Source organism: Canis lupus, chromosome 4 (genome assembly GCF_011100685.1).
Source record: "Canis lupus familiaris isolate Mischka breed German Shepherd chromosome 4, alternate assembly UU_Cfam_GSD_1.0, whole genome shotgun sequence".
Taxonomy (NCBI): domain Eukaryota; kingdom Metazoa; phylum Chordata; class Mammalia; order Carnivora; family Canidae; genus Canis; species Canis lupus.
The window spans coordinates 17,251,199-17,270,473 of NC_049225.1; positions in this window are offsets into that span (position 1 = coordinate 17,251,199).

The window sequence follows — 19,275 nt, forward strand, 5'->3', positions numbered from 1 at the left end:
ATATGACCTAAATATTCCATTTCTGGTTTTTATCCAAAAGAAACAAAATCATTATCTCAAAGTATGTCATGTTTTTGCAGCATTATTTATAATAACCAAAGAATGGGTCTGTATCCATTGATGGATGAATGGACAAATTATGATGTGTTTGTATGAGTGAATATATACATAGGTATACATATATTAATACAGAATATGTGTAAATATTTAAATATAGCATGCATATACGTAAGCGTGTGTGTGTACAACACACAAACAAAAACTGAGTTTATTAACCTGCTAGACAATGGAATACATATCAGTAAGGAATTCACACTATAAAATATTATTCAGCCTTAAAGGAATGAAATCTTTCCTTTTTTTATGTGTGACCACATGGATGAAACAGGAGAGCATTTTGCTAGGTGAAAGAGGACAGGCAGAGGAAAACAAACACTGCATGATACCATGTATATGTGGAATATGAAAAAAAAAAGCTAAAGTCATAGAAATAAGGAAATAAAGAGTAGAATGGTGGTTGATAGGAGTTTGGGGGTAGAGAAGATAGAGAAATGTTGATATAAGGTATAAACATTACTTACAACTTGAATAAGGTCTGAGGATCTAATATATATGATGGTACAAGACTGGCAACATTGTGTTGCATAGGGACACCTGGGTGGCTCAGCAGTTGGGGGCCTGCCTTTGGCTCAGGGTGTGATCTCTGTCTGGTGATTGAGTCCCACATCAGGCTCCCTGCAAGGAGCCTGCTTCTCCCTCTGTCTATGTCTCCACTTCTCTCTCTTTCATGAATAAATAAATAAAATCTTTAAAAAAAATTGTGTTGCATAATTCAAATTTGCAAGGGAATAGAACATAATATTCTCACCAAAAGAAAAAAGAAGTAAAAACAAGGTGAATATGTGATGGATGAATTAATCAACTCAATGAGGGAGATCATTTCACAATAAATGGATATATCAAATCATCGCATTGTACACTTCAAATATCTTACTATTTTACTTTCAATCATACTTCAAAGAAGTTAAAAACAAGTACCAAAATTGGCTCATCAATTGTGATGAATGTACCACCCTAATGCAAAGTGTTAAAAGTAGGATAAACTGTGTGTGCAGGGGGGTTAGGAGGATATGTATATAGGGATACCTGTACTCGCCACTTAATTTTCCCATAAACGTAAACTTTCTCTATAAAAATAAAATATATTAATTAAAGACAATATGAAAAATAATGGACAAAAAATTATGGTGTAAAAAGTTCTTTTGTAACTGTTACTTTAGGTTACTAGAAAAGCTGTTGAGATTTTGAGAAAGAGGAGGTAGATGGTAGAAATAGGGCAAAGGAAACACAAGTTTAAGACAATAGCCACAGTGCATGGCTTCCCAAGGGATTCACCAGAGATACTCAAAATCTGGCAAAAAATACACAAAGATCAAAAATGGACATGGGTAGGAGAACAATATTTGCAAATTGCTGCAGGTGCAATCATCTCACTTTTCTTCACAGTAGTAACAGCTAGTAATCGTGCCCTCTGCTTTTAGGTAAAGTCTGGATAACATTTTAGGAGAAGTAGTGCTCTACCTGAGAAGTCTAAGGAAGGATATTAATTCCTGTGAAAAGAAATAGAGAAAAGCTTTAGAGACCAAGGGGCTTAAAGAGGTATGAAGAGGGAAGGAGAGAGAATAAGTCATTCCCCTAAAGTGAAATGAGCTATCGTGTTCCTCCCCTACTTAACCAAAGCAGATTTGGGGATTTTAGTTGCCTGATTCTGTCTGCTGTCTGATCCATACTCCCTCCAGGGTACCTGGGTTATCAACACTTGTATTCAGGAAAGAAGCCGATTAGAGAAATATGCTTGTCACAACTACAGAGATACATTGCATTATGTGTCTGTACTAACGAGGGGAATCATGCTTTCATAAATCTGGATGGAAAATCAATAAAAAATACACATTTGAAGAAAACCAACCATATGAACAGAAAAGACTGAACTGAACAAATAGAAAGCTGGCTTTCAAATAATTATTAGAGGATTGGAAAATAACCTTTAAGATTTATATTAGATATTCACAGACATTGAAAAAAATGTTTTATACGTAAAATACAAAGAGGCTACAATAAAAATGAGCACAATAAAAGGAGAGTTCTTTGAAATTAGGCTAGGATTACTGATATGGAAAATTCACATGATAAATGAATAATAAAATGTTAAAAGATGAATATGAAATGAGTTGTATGGGGAAAATTGAAAATAGATCTGATTGTATAGAAATCAGTTGATCAAGTAATATTTGGCAGAGGAGCTAATACTCAGTGGACAAAAAAATAATCTCTTCAATAAATAGTACTGGGAAAATGAGTTATTTACATGCAAGAGAATGAATCAACACCCTTATATGGCTTACAAAAACTAACTTCAAGTAAATTAAAGACATAAATGTAAGAAGTGAAATTATAAAAAAACCCTAGAAGAAAACATAGGGAAAAATCTTCTTAACATGGATCTTGACAATGATTTTTTGGATATGACCCCTAAAGCACAAGTGACAAAACACAAGGACTACAATAACCTTGAAATCTGCACAGTGAAAGAAATGATCAACACAATAAAAAGGCAACCTACATAATGGGAAGAAATATCACAAAACATAGGGGTTAATTTCAAAATATGTAAGGAACTCATACAACAAAACATAAGGGGTTAATTTCAAAATATGTAAGGAACTCATACAACTCAATAGCAAAATAACAAATATCCAATTAAAGAATGGGCAAAGGACCCAAACAAATATTTTTCCAAAGAAGATATTCATATGGTCAAAAAGGTATGTGAAAAGGTGCTCAACATCACTAATGATTAAGGAAACACAAATCAAAATCATAATGAGACATACTGCAATCTGTTCAAATGGCTCTCATCAAAAAGGTAAGGAGTAATAAATGCTGGTGAGAATGTAAAGAAAAGGGAATGCTTTTTGCACTGTTGTGAGAATTATCCAGTACAGCCACTACGGAAAACAGTATCGGCATTCCCCAAAAAATTAAAAATAGGATTATCTTATGATCTAGCAATTCCACTTCACCACCTTGTTTACTGTAGCATTATTTAAAATACCCAAGACATGGAAACAACCCATGTCCATCCGTGGTTGAATGAATAAAGAAAAAAATGTGCATGCACATGCACACACACACACACAAACTTTTGCTATTTGTGACAACATAGGTAAATCTTGAGAGTATACTGCTAAGTGAAATAAGCCAGAAAAAATAAGTATTGCATGATCTCACTTGTGGAATCTAAAATAACCCAAACTCATAGAAACAGAGATCAGATTTGTGTTTCCTAGAGTTGGGAGGGGAGAAGGCAGGATTGGGTGAAGGTGATCAAAAGGTACAAACTTCCACTTGTAAGTGGGAGATAAAATAAAAGTTCTGAAAATTAATGTGTAACATGATGACTATAGTTAACAATACTGCATCATATCTTTGAAACTGGATAAGAGCATAAATTTAAAAGTTCTCATCACAAGGAAAAAAACGTACCAATGAGAGGCAATGGTGTTAGGTAAATTTATCGTAATAATTATTTTGCAATATATACATATATCAATAATCATTATGTTGCATGTCTTAAACTTATAAGATGTTATATGCCAGTTATAGCTCAAACTGGGGAATAAGAAAATCAGTTTATTATTTACTAGAAAAGAACCAAAGAAGAAGAAGAAAAATCCATAAAGCACTATGTTAATGTATTAAGATTTCCTTAAAAATGAGAATAAAATTGAGTTGACAAAAAAATCAAAGGTTCACAGAGCTGAAGAAAGTTACTGTCTTTGATTCAAAGTATAAAACCAGATGATAAATTTAAAAGACCCACCTAGAATGTCAGCTTTGTAAAATTTCAGAATGAAAATTTAAAAAATAAAATACTACAAATATTGGTAGTTTCAAATTTTTACATTTTGAGTTTTAGATGTATAAAACTAATAATATATGAAGCTTAAATGGTTGTTAACATTTAACAAGTAAAACAAAAATAATCATACCTAGTATAAAATGTTATGTATGTATCTATGTATTTATATTTTTTTAGAAGAGGGAAGGAGCAGAGGGAGAAGGAGAGAGAGAATCTTAAGCAGACTCCACACTGAGTGTGGAACCCTACAGGGTGCTGGATCTCACAACCCTGAGATCATGATCTGAGCTGAAACCAAGAGCTCAAAGCTCAACTAACTGAGCCACCCAGGCTCCTCTCTACTATTTCTAAAAGCCTAATATAAAAATCAAATGAATTTGATGCTACCGTTTTCCTTAATGTGATTTTTTTTTCTTTATATGAATTTGAATTGCCATTAAAAACTGTATGGGTCAAACTCACATTTTTTTTTTCACTGAAATCATACGGCGTAACATTTATAGACAGCTTCATTCTCAGCCAATATCCTAACCATTCTGATGTGCTCTTGAGAAATTCCATTACCAGTGTCTCTGGAGCAGGGGCTTTTCTGAAACCCATGGAGTATTGTGCATGTTGGGCTATTATTGGAGTGAATTAACATCTCCTATTAGCAGCTTTCAGTAAATGATTTAGTTTTTAAATGAGATTTAGTGTTTACCACAGGTATGATAATTCCGGTATATGTGTTTAATAACATTCCCTGAAGTTTTCAATTGGGATAAACTCCAGTTACCTCTGGTGATAGCAGGCTTAATAATGTCCGATCACTGGCTGCCTTGTCTTCCAGGTACCACTCCCTGGTTCCTCTCCTTGAGATTCCAATATAAACTAGGACTATTCAAATCTCTGTCTGGAGGTCTTTTGGAAGAACTCAAATTTAGATGTGATCTATTTTCAGAAAGACTTGAAAATATAGTGATACATCACTGTGTGTTTTGATGAACATCTAAAATAATGGATCTCTTCTTAAAATGAAAGAACTTTATAATTGGCAGTAAAGTCTCTGAGTAGAATTTTAATGAAAGACCAAGCATATATGATTTCAAATCCTTAGAAATGGCACAAGCAGAAGATATTGATTTAAAAATTCAATAGTATGCTATTAATACTTCAAGAAGTCTTTCTAGAGAAAGGCCTTTGAATTTTTCTTGGACTCTTTCAAAATTTTTGAAACTTATTTTCACTGGGGGCATCCAAGTGGCTTGGTTGGTTAAACCTCTGACTCCTGATCTTCACTCAGATCATACTCTCAGGATCCTGAAATTTAGCTCTGGGGTGGGCTTTGTGCTCAGCACAGAATCTGCTTGTACCTCTCCCTCCCTCTCTGCCCCTAACCCTGCTTCCACTCATGCTCTCTCTCTCTAAAATAAATAAAATCTTTAAAAAATAATAAAACTTATTTTTGTTGTAATGGGTAAGTATTGATAGTTATATAGTTCACTGAAATAACTTCCAAATTTTGCTCAAGAAATGTCTGATTAGTTTGAATCTTCTTTATTTTTGCTGGCAAGTTACTAATTATGGATTTTTCCCTTGGAGAAAAAGAATAGTCATGACAATTTTAAGTATACATTAGATCTTAGAAAGTTTTATTTAAATTATATATATGCTTGAGTTTGGAATCCTAAGTTTTCAGGACAGAACTAATAAAATGCCCTGATTGAATAATTTTCTATCAAAATAGTTATATATTCAGTTATGTTTCTGATCAGGTAAATGCATGCTAAATTCAAAAGAAGCATGAGTCATGAAGAACTTGGTTGTGTCTGTCTTCATTACAAACAGAATACTGCACAATTACATATACATTTCCCAAAATATAAACAGTACATTTTTGACATTCATATCATTTTCCTGATATTGTAACACTTAAAAACCCTAGATAGCCTTTCAGTGAGATGCTTGGGGGCCATTTGAAACAGCAAAATCACTGGCAGAAGTAGAAAAATGTAAAATACATGGCACAAAATAAACCATGAAAAGGACACCTTTTGCAGAGATGAAACAAGGAGGAAGAGTGTCTCCTTGTTTGAATTAAGCTGGAAATATGCCTGAGGGGCAATTCAAAATTTTCATTACCCTGTGCCTACCTGCAAGTGACCACAAGAGCCCCATGACTGTTGATTTTAGACAGTAGGCAAATTCACAAATATGGAATCTGTGAATAACGAGGACCAATTGTATGTGCATGTGTAACTGGATATCAGAATTATGTTTAATTTCATTTTTCTAAAACATTTTTTCTATCAGATACATATTGCCTTAAAATGCTAATTTTCTGTGTGTTAGGTCAAAACCAGTAGAACATCAGGCAAGTTTATATGGTTTTTATAAATATTTGTCTTTTTATTTTGCAAAATGAATACAATCACAAAATTAATTCACAAAGAAAAAGTTTTAGTTGTCAAAAAAAATTGACTTACAAATGCAGTAGATTAAACATTATACTTTTTCTAATTATGTCTATATTAATAATAGTGATACATGATCATAGAAATACACATTTGAATCCAAGAGAGGTAATTTAATATTAAAAATATTTTTGCTTACTTTTACTCCTACACCCTACTGAAAGTCCAATTTTGAGTTTCTTTTTTACTTCTGTTCACCAAAAAACAATATGCATTTTTGTAATATTTATGATTAAATACAATTTAACTACTTTCAATTCTGAAATAAACATGAAACTACATAAAGTATGCATTATAATTTAGCAAATAAATTATAACTATTTCCTTGTGGATAGTTTTCTTGGGGATATCTTATTTGAAATATGCGTACTTTTCCAATGTCTTTATAGGCTTTATGTGTATCCATTCCCAAAGTCAAAGATTAGAAATATGGTAGCTATTTCATTATATATATATATTTTTATTACAAATGAGCCTCAAAATCTTTTCTCTGTTTGCATTGGCTTTTGTAAAGTGTCTAGTCTTTTTCTCATTTTTCTATTCTTATTTATCCCGAAAAATTTTGATACATTCTGGATTCTGGACATTTATCAATTTTGTGAGTTTTATATCTTTCCTCATTCATTCTTTTAATGCAGTCACTTGAAGAAAATAAGTTTTCATTTTTAATATAATTGAATTTATTAATTATTTTTTGTAAATAATGGGTTTTTTTTGTATCTTATTTAAGACATATACCCTCGTAAGGTCATGATATTTCTATAATATTGTCTGGAAATGTATTTATTAATTTACCTATCACAATAGGTCTATTATTTGCTGAAAATTGAATTTTGTAATGTTGTTACATGAGATAGAGATTCAAATTAATTTTTTTTCTGAATGGGGCACAATATTTCTAGCACCAATTATTGAAAAGAACATTTTTTCTCCGTTATTCTGGGAAGGTATTTTTGACATAAATCTGATACTTCTGTACAAGAAGATCGGTTTCTGAAATCTTAAGTTTTCATCTTTCTAACTGTATATTACTTCATTATTACTACAATGTTTATCAAGTTTAGATTTCTAATAAGTCTAGATAATTGTTTGGGGTATGCCCAGGTGACTCTGCAGTTTGGCCCAGAGTGTGGTCCTGGAGTCCCAAGATCGAGTCCTATATCTGTTTCCCTGAATGGAGCCTGCTTCTCTCTCTGCCTGTGTCCCTGCCTCTCTCTGTGTGTCTCTCATGAATAAATAAATAAAATCTTTTTTTAAAAAAGATAATTGTTTGGGAAAATTCTGCACTGTGTGCTTCTATTATCATTTCTTTAATAGGTTTTTATTTATTTTTTTTCCTATTGTTAGCCATATGTTATACATTTAACTTTAGAATTGATGTATCAAGTCATATAATAATTTACTAAGCAGTGCATTTGTTTTTGTGTCTGTTTTATTATACAATATATTTATTTAAAGAAAGTAACTTTGAATAAATAAAACAAAGTTGCACAGAACATTTACAGGAAAATTTTTAAAACTTCAGTAAGATACTTTAAATCAATGAAGATTCACAACTTCTTAGTGGACTGGAATTATTACACTATTTTAAGGTTGTGATTATTATAAGGCAAACACACTTTTAACAATCATCTTTATCAAGAAACAGAACTATGTCAGCCAGTCTGGAAGTCCCTCATGTGTCCAAGTCCAATATTATCACCTCTTTTCTACCTATCTGAAGTAAACACTGTATTACAGTAAAAACAGTGTTTTTTGATATTTTTTTGGCATACAAAGGACCTTACTAGTCAAACAATTTAATCTTTCTCATTTTTTAACTTTTTAAAATGTCTTTCGAGTCTCTCTTAATTTACAACCCTCCCCCCTCTCTATCTTTATTATAAGATGTGTCTATTGAAGAACCTGTACTCAGCTGTAACATGATTTTCCACAGTCTGGATTTTGCTTATTGCATATTCATGGTGCAATTCAACACGTTCCTCATTCCTTTCTATTTAGTGCAGATTGTATGCTGGATACAGACAGTTAATCAGGCTTGAATTTGCTGCTCCCTTTGGCAAAACTATCTCTGTCCGTTTTCATGTGGAGAGTCGTGAAGATGCAAACACTCTGCCTTGGCTTTCATCTTCCCATAATCTTATTCCTATTGTGCTTTCAATGCTAGATACACTTTAATTACTTAATTTATTTTAGTTTCTAAGTACAGTTGACACACAATGTTACATTACTTTCAGTTGTACAACAAATATAGCTATCATCTGTCACCATACAACACTATTATAATACTACTGACTATATTTCTTATGCTGTGCCTTTTATTCCTGTGACTTTTTCATTCATAACTGGAGCCTGTATTTCCCACTCCTCTTCAACCATTTTGCCCATCCCCCCACCTAGAAGATACACTTTTAATTTCTCTTTCTGCTTGTATTTTCACACATATGAAAATACTATTACAAATACCCATATTAAATTTGTATTAATTCTAAGGATTCTTATGATTTAATTTTTTCTCCATACATAATATTAGATCATCTGTAAATTAACAGTTTTATTTTTACCACTACAGATATATTTCTATTTATTTTTCTTACCTTATTACCTTATTTCTGTATGAAATAGAATAGTAGGGACATGGGACATTCTTGCTTTTTTTTTAAGATTTTATTTATTTATTCATGATAGACAGAGAGAGAGAGAGGCAGAGACACAGGAGGAGGGAGAAGTAGGCTCCACACTGGGAGCCTGATGCGGGACTCGATCCTGGGACTCCAGGATCGCACCCTGGGCCAAAGGCAGGCACCAAACCGCTGAGCCACCCAGAGATCGCCCATTCTTGCTTTTTTATTTCAAAGTGTAGCTTTTAATATTTCACCATAAAGTACAATAGTTTCCATAGATTTTATGTAGACACATCATAGTAGATCATAGAAATTTCTTTCTATTCCTAATGTGTTCAAAAATCTCTTTGTTCTTTCAAATAGATGTTTAATGTTATCAAGTAAGTATGGCAATCTTTCAGATAATTTATGTGATTTTGCTCATTTATCTGCTGGAACTCATTATATTGATTTTTAAACGTTAAAATATTAAAACAACCTAACATTTATGAGTTATATTATTGTATCATGATATAATATACTGCTTATGGACTGGTACATTAATGTTGCCAATAATTTGTTTAGTATTTTTTGTATATATGTTCATAAGACAGATTAATTTGCTTTCTGCGATGGCAAAACAAATATCACGTAGAAATTTCTTTTTATTACATTCTTGGATTCCTTGTTTTCCTCAATCTTTGATAAATTTTTAAATAAATGCATGCTCAACTTGAGGTGATATTTTGAAGATATATTTCCCCATCTCACTTAAATAATTAAACTGGAATTAAATTCTAGATTTGAAAGAATTTTCCTTCAGAACTTGAAAGGGAGTTTTTTGTTTTGTTTTGTTTTGTTTTTTTGTTTTTTTGGGGTTTTTTTGTTTTTTTGTTTTTGTCCTGTAACTTTTAATGTTGCTTTGGGGATATTTGATGCAAATTTTGGTGTTTGTTGGGATCTGAGATATTTAAGAAAGTAGGACAGTATTTACACTTCTATTCATTTTACCAAATGAAAACATTACATTTGTTTTCAGAACTTAGTTTCCTTTAGAGTGGGACAGGGGATGTGTTTGGAAAGGTTAATACAGAGACCTTCAAGTATATCTGTAGTTACTTATCTCACAGAGAAAAAAAAAATATTTGAAACAAAAATAGGAACAAGTTAAAATATACGAAACATAGTTTGAATTATTCTCTGTACACCTCTGTACGAGGAACCAACACAAATAAATATGTTTGTGTATGTATCAACATCCTTGATGACAGAAAAACACATGCATTTCTTTGTATTTATTTTTTGTAGCAATTATTTCACTTTGCAATTTTTTTCAAGTTTAGTTTAAATATAGTAAGTCAATATACAAAGTAAATATTTTCAGGAGACAATACCAAACAGTGAATGAATGTATTGGAAAGAAGAGAAGTTTAATAAAATCAAAGAGGAGATAGAAATGGCACAAGCCTAACGTGCAGAGATATATTTGTATACCATCACTTTTACTAGGATTCATTGAATTTAAAATCTTACTGCTAATTTATTCATTTATTTTTTAAGATTTTATTTATTTATTTATTTATTTATTTATTTATTTATTTATTTATTTAAGAGACACACACAGAGAGAGAGAGAGAGAGGCAGAGACATAGGCAGAGAGAGAAGCAGACCCGTGGGATTCAATCCCAGGAACCAGGGATCACGACCTAAGCCATAGACAGATGCTTAACCACTGAGCAACCCATGTGTCCCTTATTTATTTATTAAATGTAAAAATTTATTTGGATTGTGAACTCATTTGGTAGCATAAATTTTCACAAGTGATGTGTTCCCTGGATATTTCCCTTTTAGTATCATAGATAATGATTGAGATATAAAAAATGCATACTCATGAATAGACTGAAAAGATTTCTTTTATTTTTTATCTTTTGGTTTATCAACTGTTGTATCTTGCAGCTACAAACCTTCCATATTTGAGCAATTCTTCCTAAACATGTTATGCAAAATTAATCTACTTCTTACATAAAATATAACAATAAGAATTTGTGCCACTGTACTCTACTCATTAGATGATTTGGGGAAATGTTCAATTTAGCAAGTGGTCAAGTTTTCTAGTGATTTATTTTTTTCCACTAAAAAATACATTACTCTGCTGTTTTGTAATTCTAATGATGTATATGGATTCTCCATATGTTCTGCTACTTGACGAATCTACACAATCTTCTTCAAGCATTTTTGTCATTTAGAGTTAGTAGTTACTGGTCCTATTTTCATGACCATCCTTCAAGGCCTATTTCTTACTCTTCTATGCTGCTATGTCTTCGAAAGATGTGCCTAGCCGTCATCAATCTTTCATTTTTCTTTTTTTTAAGTTTCTTTTATTTTTGTTTTATTATTTTGATAACACTTATATTAGTAAACATTATTAGTACATTAGTAAACCCAACATTTATATCACTAAAATATTCTATATGATTACAGCTAAATAGTATAAAATGGGCAAAAATAAAACCACCACTAATACAACCTGCTGAGAGAGTTATAACAATGGTATGTTTTGTAAGTCCTATTAAAGGAACTTAGATTCCTTGATATAACATTAGAAACTCTTAAAATCCCCACTGGTCTAATTTTAGTTATTATCATTATAATGCTAGTATGGTCTTTACAAGACTCTACTGGGTACTTTTCATAAGTAGCCATTAATATAATCTATTTGCAAGTTTCACACCACTATAATTTTAGCAAACAACCATGTGGTTTACACAGCAGCAAGATGAAAATGAGTTTAAGGACAATCATTAATCAATATTGAACTCATAAATAGATAAGTGTATTTAAGAGAATGATGTGGTGTTTTTGCTATATGTTATCTATCATTTATTAGTTTTTACATTTAATCATTAAGACAGATTCATTTGCAGCATACATATTTTGCCATAGTGTTTTTGGTTCCATAATTAAAGATAAAATAAATACATCCATTTGAAGAAACTGAAAAAAACAAATTTTCTGGAAGTTATTTAATTCAGAAAGATATCAATCAACTATGTGAGAAAATAAAATAAAAATGAAGAAGATGAGTAAGTAATAGATTACTTACTACCTTTTCATTCTAAAATGTAATTAATATACAATGACCCAATGTCCAAAATAAAGGTATAATTGCTTAGGAAAAACAAAGAGATCTATCATAACTTCTTAAATACAAGAACCAAAATATATAAAACATCCTTGTAATTTGGTTTATTTTTCATAGTTTTAAGATTATTTTATAATAAGTGCATGATATATGATTAAAACAACATGTTTTGGGCATCAATAATCTTTGGAAAATGCTGACAACAAGTATTTTTATCAGGGTTTGAATTAACGTTATCTTGCATTCTCTTCCCATTGTAGTATATATACTTTATTATATGCACAGGTATGGATTTTTGAAAAGGTTGAACTCAAAGGGATTATAAAATGAAGATGGCTTTATTTTACCAAAATCACTGCCTTTAACCAGAATAATGCTGAGTAAAAACAGAATCTCTTGAGTGGATGATCTAGTAAAAAAAAGAAGTTAAAGGAGGGAAAGACTCATTATAACAATAAAAGAAAATAATTGGCTGTAAGTTTCCACTCGACAGCATTCAAGAAATTTGAGTTTCTCTTCTCTTAAATATTAAAACAACATTCAGACTGATAAAGTGTTTCTTAGTATTGAAACACCTTTTACAAGATAATGATTATCATAATTATAGGCTTTGGGATAAAACTATACTGCTTCCTTGGTATGTAATATTATTTAGTATAAACCTAACTAACTTTAGAACTCAATTTTCTCATTTTAAACATTTATCATGATAATTCCTGTCAAAAACATGCTATGAGAAATAAATGCAATCATTAATATTTACGATTATCACATCATCATCACTCCTTATAATTTCCTGATTTTAACTGGAAAAAAAATAGATTTGTCCTTAAAATACTGCTTTATGTGTGATGCCCTCAAGAGAAGATTCTTCTTTTTATTTTGCAACCTCTAATTGGAAATAGAAGCATGGGATGACTTTTGTTTTTTGCCCATATACTTTCATATAATATTTGTAGTTTTACTTTTTTTTTCATTTTCTATTCCTACAATAAAAATACCATCTTTGACTAGCGTCTTATTTTCTTTCTTGTAGTCATACTATGCCTACATCCATATTCCCGGAAGGCCTGGAATTTAGGCTATGATGGTACAACCTCTGATGCCTCCCAAATAAACGTATAACTCTTACACTGTTGTCATTTATTGCTAGATCCAATACACTTCAGTACCCATATTAGTTGTCTTAGTTTTGCTCTTGCCCTCATAAAATATTTCACCTCTAAAATCTTAAACATAAGATCCTACATTATGCACAAAATTTCCTTTGTCCTGCTTCTTTGTAGTCTCCCTCAGTATAGCTATTCTCAAATGCATTATAACTCTAATCCAAGAATGAAAAAGATTTTTATTTTATTTTTATCAATATTCTGCAGGTTGATAGTGGCTTGTTGGAGCACTGTGCTGAAGAATTCTGAGCCCGAGATCAGCAGGAAAGACTTGTGATCAATTATTAGTGTTCAAAATAAAGCAGAGTATATGGTTACATGTGTGCCAAATCTTATAAGTCCTTCAACCTTTCCTAGTCAATTAAACTATCATTCTTTGAATGTGCCCCTTCATTACATAGTATATAGGTAAGATCTTAGCTCCGGTGTTATTATTTTACAAGTTCCATCAGTTGCCTGGCCTTTAGTTCTACCCAATGAATCGTCAATTTTTTATCTGTAAACTTTTAAACATTGTGGTATAAATTTCAAAGTGTCTAGATTGGTTACATTACACACTTGCACTTACATCTAATCTAAGCAAGCTTGAGACTGTTTTGACTGATCATGTATAGTAAAAATGTGACTTTTGGAACAGGTCATAAAATGCAAGACTTATTTCACCTCACCAACTTTCTCTCTCTCTTTCTGTCCCCACCATCTCTCCCTCAATGCTTGTCTTAGAAACCAACCATCAAGGATACAGTCAACAAAACTAAAAGACAACCTACAGAATGGGAGAAGATATTTGCAAATGACATATCAGATAAAGGGCTAGTTTCCAAGATCTATAAAGAACTTCTTAAACTCAACAGCAAAGAAACAAACAATCCAATCATGAAATGGGCAAAAGACATGAACAGAAATCTCACAGAGGAAGACATAGACATGGCCAACAAGCACATGAGAAAATGCTCTGCATCACTTGCCATCAGGGAAATACAAATCAAAACCACAATGAGATACCACCTCACACCATTGAGAATGGGGAAAATTAACAAGGCAGGAAACAACAAATGTTGAGGATGTGGAGAAAAGGGAACCCTCTTGCACTGTTGGTGGGAATGTGAACTGGTGCAGCCACTCTGGAAAACTGTGTGGAGGTTCCTCAAAGAGTTAAAAAGAGACCTGCCCTACGACCCAGCAATTGCACTGTTGGGGATTTACCCCAAAGATACAGATGCAATGAAACGCCGGGACACCTGCACCCCAGTGTTTATAGCAGCAATGTCCACAATAGCCAAACTGTGGAAGGAGCCTCGGTGTCCAATGAAAGATGAATGGATAAAGAAGATGTGGTTTATGTATACAATGGAATATTCCTCAGCCATTAGAAACGACAAATACCCACCATTTGCTTCAACGTGGTTGGAACTGGAGGGTATTATGCTGAGCGAAGTAAGTCAATCGGAGAAGGACAAACATTATATGTTCTCATTCATTTGGGGAATATAAATAATAGTGAAAGGGAATATAAGGGAAGGGAGAAGAAATGTGTGGAAAATATCAGAAAGGGAGACAGAACATAAAGACTCCTAACTCTGGGAAATGAACTAGGGGTGGTGGAAGGGGAGGAGGGTAGGGCGTGGGGGTGAATGGGTGACGGGCACTGAGGGGGGCACTTGACAGGATGAGCACTGGGTGTTATTCTGTATGTTGGTAAATTGAACACCAATAAAAAATAAATTTATTTAAAAAAAAAAGAACGAAACCAACCATCATGTTACAAGGAAGTCCACACAGGGAAAGAAAACTTTTAGGTGTTCCCACTGACAGTCTCAGTATCAATCACTAGATACAGATGTGAGCAAGCAGGTAAAGTTGTGGTGTGTGGATTACTAAGTGGCTATTACACACTTGAAATGTGGTTCTTTCAAATTGAAAAGAGCTTTAAGAGCCAAATGCACAATTTCAAAGATTTAGTAGAAAGGAAAGTATTTCATTAATATCTTAATATTGATTACATGATAAAATAGTGTTTTGAATATATTGGATTAAATAATATATTATTACATTATTTTACCTATTTTTTTCTTTTAAAGATTTATTTATTTATTTATTTGAGAGATTGTGTGCACATGCAAAGGGGAAAAGGGAGAGGAAGAGGGAAAGAATCCCAAGTAGACTCCACACTGAGCCCATAGCCCTATCCATGCTCCATCTCACAACCCTGAGATCATGACCTGAGTCAGACACTCAACCTACTGGGCCACCCAGGCACCTCAAATTTTATCTATTTTTCCTTCATTTTTCTTTGATGTGGCAACTAAAACTTTAAAAATTACATATGTGGACTGCTATATCTTTCCCTTGGATAGCACTGCTTTAGATGATTCTGGCTCTCAGCCTTTGAGATGTCCCAGCTAATGCTAAGTTACTCTGATGAGCTCTGTCCAAACTCCAGATTTTTGAATAAAATAAATGTTTTCATACATTTTACTCACAAATCTGCAACACGCCTCATTCTTCTTCCTCAGGAATGAGTGTCTTAGCTGTCCTTCAACATTTGTATTTCTTTATGTTTTTGAAATAGCATATTTTAAAGATCCCTCCTAAATTTTTCAGAACTTAATTTCTATTTTCCTAAGACCTTGCATGAAATAGTTGCTCTCACTGAAGCCAGGAATCACAGCTCCAGGTAGAAAGAGTTAATTTTAGTATTTTGGTTTATGTGACACAAAACATATTTTCAGTGATGTTTTGTGTGTTTAACCAGAAGGTAGTCAAGATCATTGTTCTGTATAAAATGCTTAGAATAAATTAAGAATGTTTTTAAAGACCACATGTATTTATTTCAATCAAATAGTTAATTTTATCTGCAATAAAATATATTTTTATTTTTGCTGATAATTTTAAATAAACTTTAAACTTACTGTATTGGCCAATTTTATTATTTTATTTTATTTTTAGGAATTTATTTATTTATTCGTGAAAGACACAGAGAGGCAGAAATATAGACAGAGGGAAAATCAGACTCCCTCTGGGAAGCCCAACGCAGGACTTGATCCAGAACCCTGGGATCATACCCTGAGCCAAAGGCAGATGCTCAACCACTTGGCCACTCAGGCTCTGTATTGAGCAATTTTAAATGCAGTTAGTTATCATACAGTATGATATTAGTTCAGATTTTAACACAGGCTAGGGTATCTGAATTGCAGGATAGAGATAAAAGCCTAAAGAAAGATGAAAGGGCTTTAAATATATAAGAATAATAGAATATAGAGACAAAATCAAGAATTGTATGGTGAGTGTCTAATTTGCAATTAGAACATGTAATTAAAATATACAGCCAATAAATATACTCTTTAAAACATTTAGGAAGAGAATATACATTTTCTTAGACTCAGGATTTAAATACAGATATCAGACTTATATGTCCAGAGATAGACAATACATTTATCAAAGATAAATTTTGACAGTTAATCCTATTAACATTTGTATTATTGATTAAAATGACCCTTTAATCTGGGGTTTTTTGGGGGAATGAATTCAGGTTTTTTAGTATTTTTATGAGTAAAATGTCAACATAAATTGCCCTCTTAAATGTGGAAATGCATAATGATAGATAACAAATGTACCCTAAGCAAATAGATTAACCTTATTAGGACACCAGTACTAAATTGAAGATTCTTACTTTAATAGAGTTGGCCAGAAATATTTTTTGCAAAAAATGGCTATTAGAAATATTTGCTTTAGTAATATTTGACTCAGCAGAAAATTGACTTACTTTGTAGTTTTCAGAGTAAACCTAAATAAGTGGTATACTTCTCAAATAATATACAGTGTCATTCTTTCACTTTGAAAATGTAGGCTCTCAATAAATATTACAATTTATAACTAAGTTTGCAACATTTCACATATAATAATCAAACAATTTTAAATGTCCAAATTAGTACGGTTAAATATAAAACTATAAAAAATAAAATAAAAATAAATAAAACTATAGTAAATCATCCAAGAAAAATAAAAATATATTTTCTTTCTTATTCATTTCTTAATCCCAGTACTGATAGTATTGTATTTGGAGTATTAGGAGGCACTTAGGAATCTTAGGCTGCAAACCTTGTTGTCCCTTAAGCTCAATCACAGTAATTCATGAGCCATGATGGGAGATCTCAAGACATCATGTGCTCAAAAAAAAAAAAAAAAAAAAAAAAAAGGAACCTAGACCACTTAGACCAAGGACAAGGAAATACACAATCAGAATAAAATAATATGCCTTATCTGTAAGAGTATATAGAATTATAGCTGCAGTGTCCACAGTAACCAAACTATAGAAAATGCCCAGATATCTATTGACAGACAAATGGATAAAGAAGAGGTGGTACATATACACTATGGAATATTACTCAGCCATCAAAACAAATGATATCTTGCCATTTGCAATGACGTGGATAGAACTAGAGGGTATTGTGCTAAGTAACATAAGTCAGTAAGAGAAAGACAAATATCATGATTTCACTAATAAGTGGAATTTAAGAAACAGAACAGATGAACATTGGGGAAGGGAAGGAAAAAAATAAGATAAAAACTGAGGGTGAGACAAACCATAAGAAACTATCAATTATAGGAAACAAACTGAGGGTTGCTGGTAGGGAAGAGGTGCAGGAATTGGATGATGGGCATTAAAAGAGGGCACTTGATATGACGAGTATTGGGTGTTATATCCAACTGATGAATCACTAATTTCTACCTCTGAAACTAATTTTTTAAAAAAGAATTATGTATATTAAAATTTCCAGGGGCACCTGGTGGCCCAGTCAGTTAAGTCTCTAACTTAGGCTCGGGTCATGATCTCAGGATCCTGGGATCAAGCCCTGTGTCAGGCTCTGCATTCAGCAGGCAGTCTGCTTCTCCCTTTCCCTCTGCCCTTCCCTGTGCTCATGCTCTCTCTCTCTCTCTCTCTCTCTCATGTAAATAAATAAAATATTTTAAAAAATAACAATAATGAAATAAAATTTCAAAAATGGCAGAAAAATAAAGAATACTCATTGTTTTGTTTTGGTTTTTGTTTTTATTTAAATTCCAGTTAGTTAAATACAATGTAATATTAGTTTCAGCTGTACAATTTAGTGATTCAACACTTCCATACAATACCAGAGGCTCATCATAACAAGTGTACTCTTTATTCTCCATTGCCTATTTAACCCATACTTCCACCCATTTTCCCTCTGCTAACCATCAGTTTGTTCTGTCTAGTTAAAAACCTGTTTCTTGGTTTGCCTCTATCTCTCTTTTTCCCCATTGCCCATTTGTTTGGTTTCTTAAATTCCACATAAGAGTGAAATCATGGCATTTGTCTTTCCTGACTTATTTTGCTAAGCATAATACTCTCCAGCTCCATCCACATCGTTGAAAATGGCAAGATTTCATCTTTTTTATAGCTGGATAATACTCCATTGCATATATATATCCTCTTTATCCATCCATCAGTTGCATAGGCACTCGGGCTTTCCATAATTTGGCTATTGTAGACAATATTACTATAAACATTGGGGCTCATGTGTACCTTTGAATTAATATTTTTATATTCTTTGGGTAAATACTTTTTGAGGAACCTCCATTCTGTTTTCCAAGTGGCTATACCAGTGTACATTCCCACCAACAATGAATGACATTTCCTTTATTTCCCACATCCTTGCCAACACCTATTTTTTCTTGTGTTGTGATTTTAGCCATTCTGATAGGTGTAAGGTGATATCTCATTGAAGTTTTAATTTGCATTTCCCTGATGATCAGTAATGTTGGGCATCTGTTCATGTGTCTGTTGGCCATCTGTATGTCTACTTTGGGAAAATGTCTATTCATGTCTTCTACCCATTTTTTTCTTCTACCCATTTTTAATTGGATTATTTTTGGTTGGGTGTTGAGTTTGATAAGTTCTTTATATATTTTGAATACTAACCCTTTATCAGATATGTCTTTTGCAAATATCTTCGCCCATTCC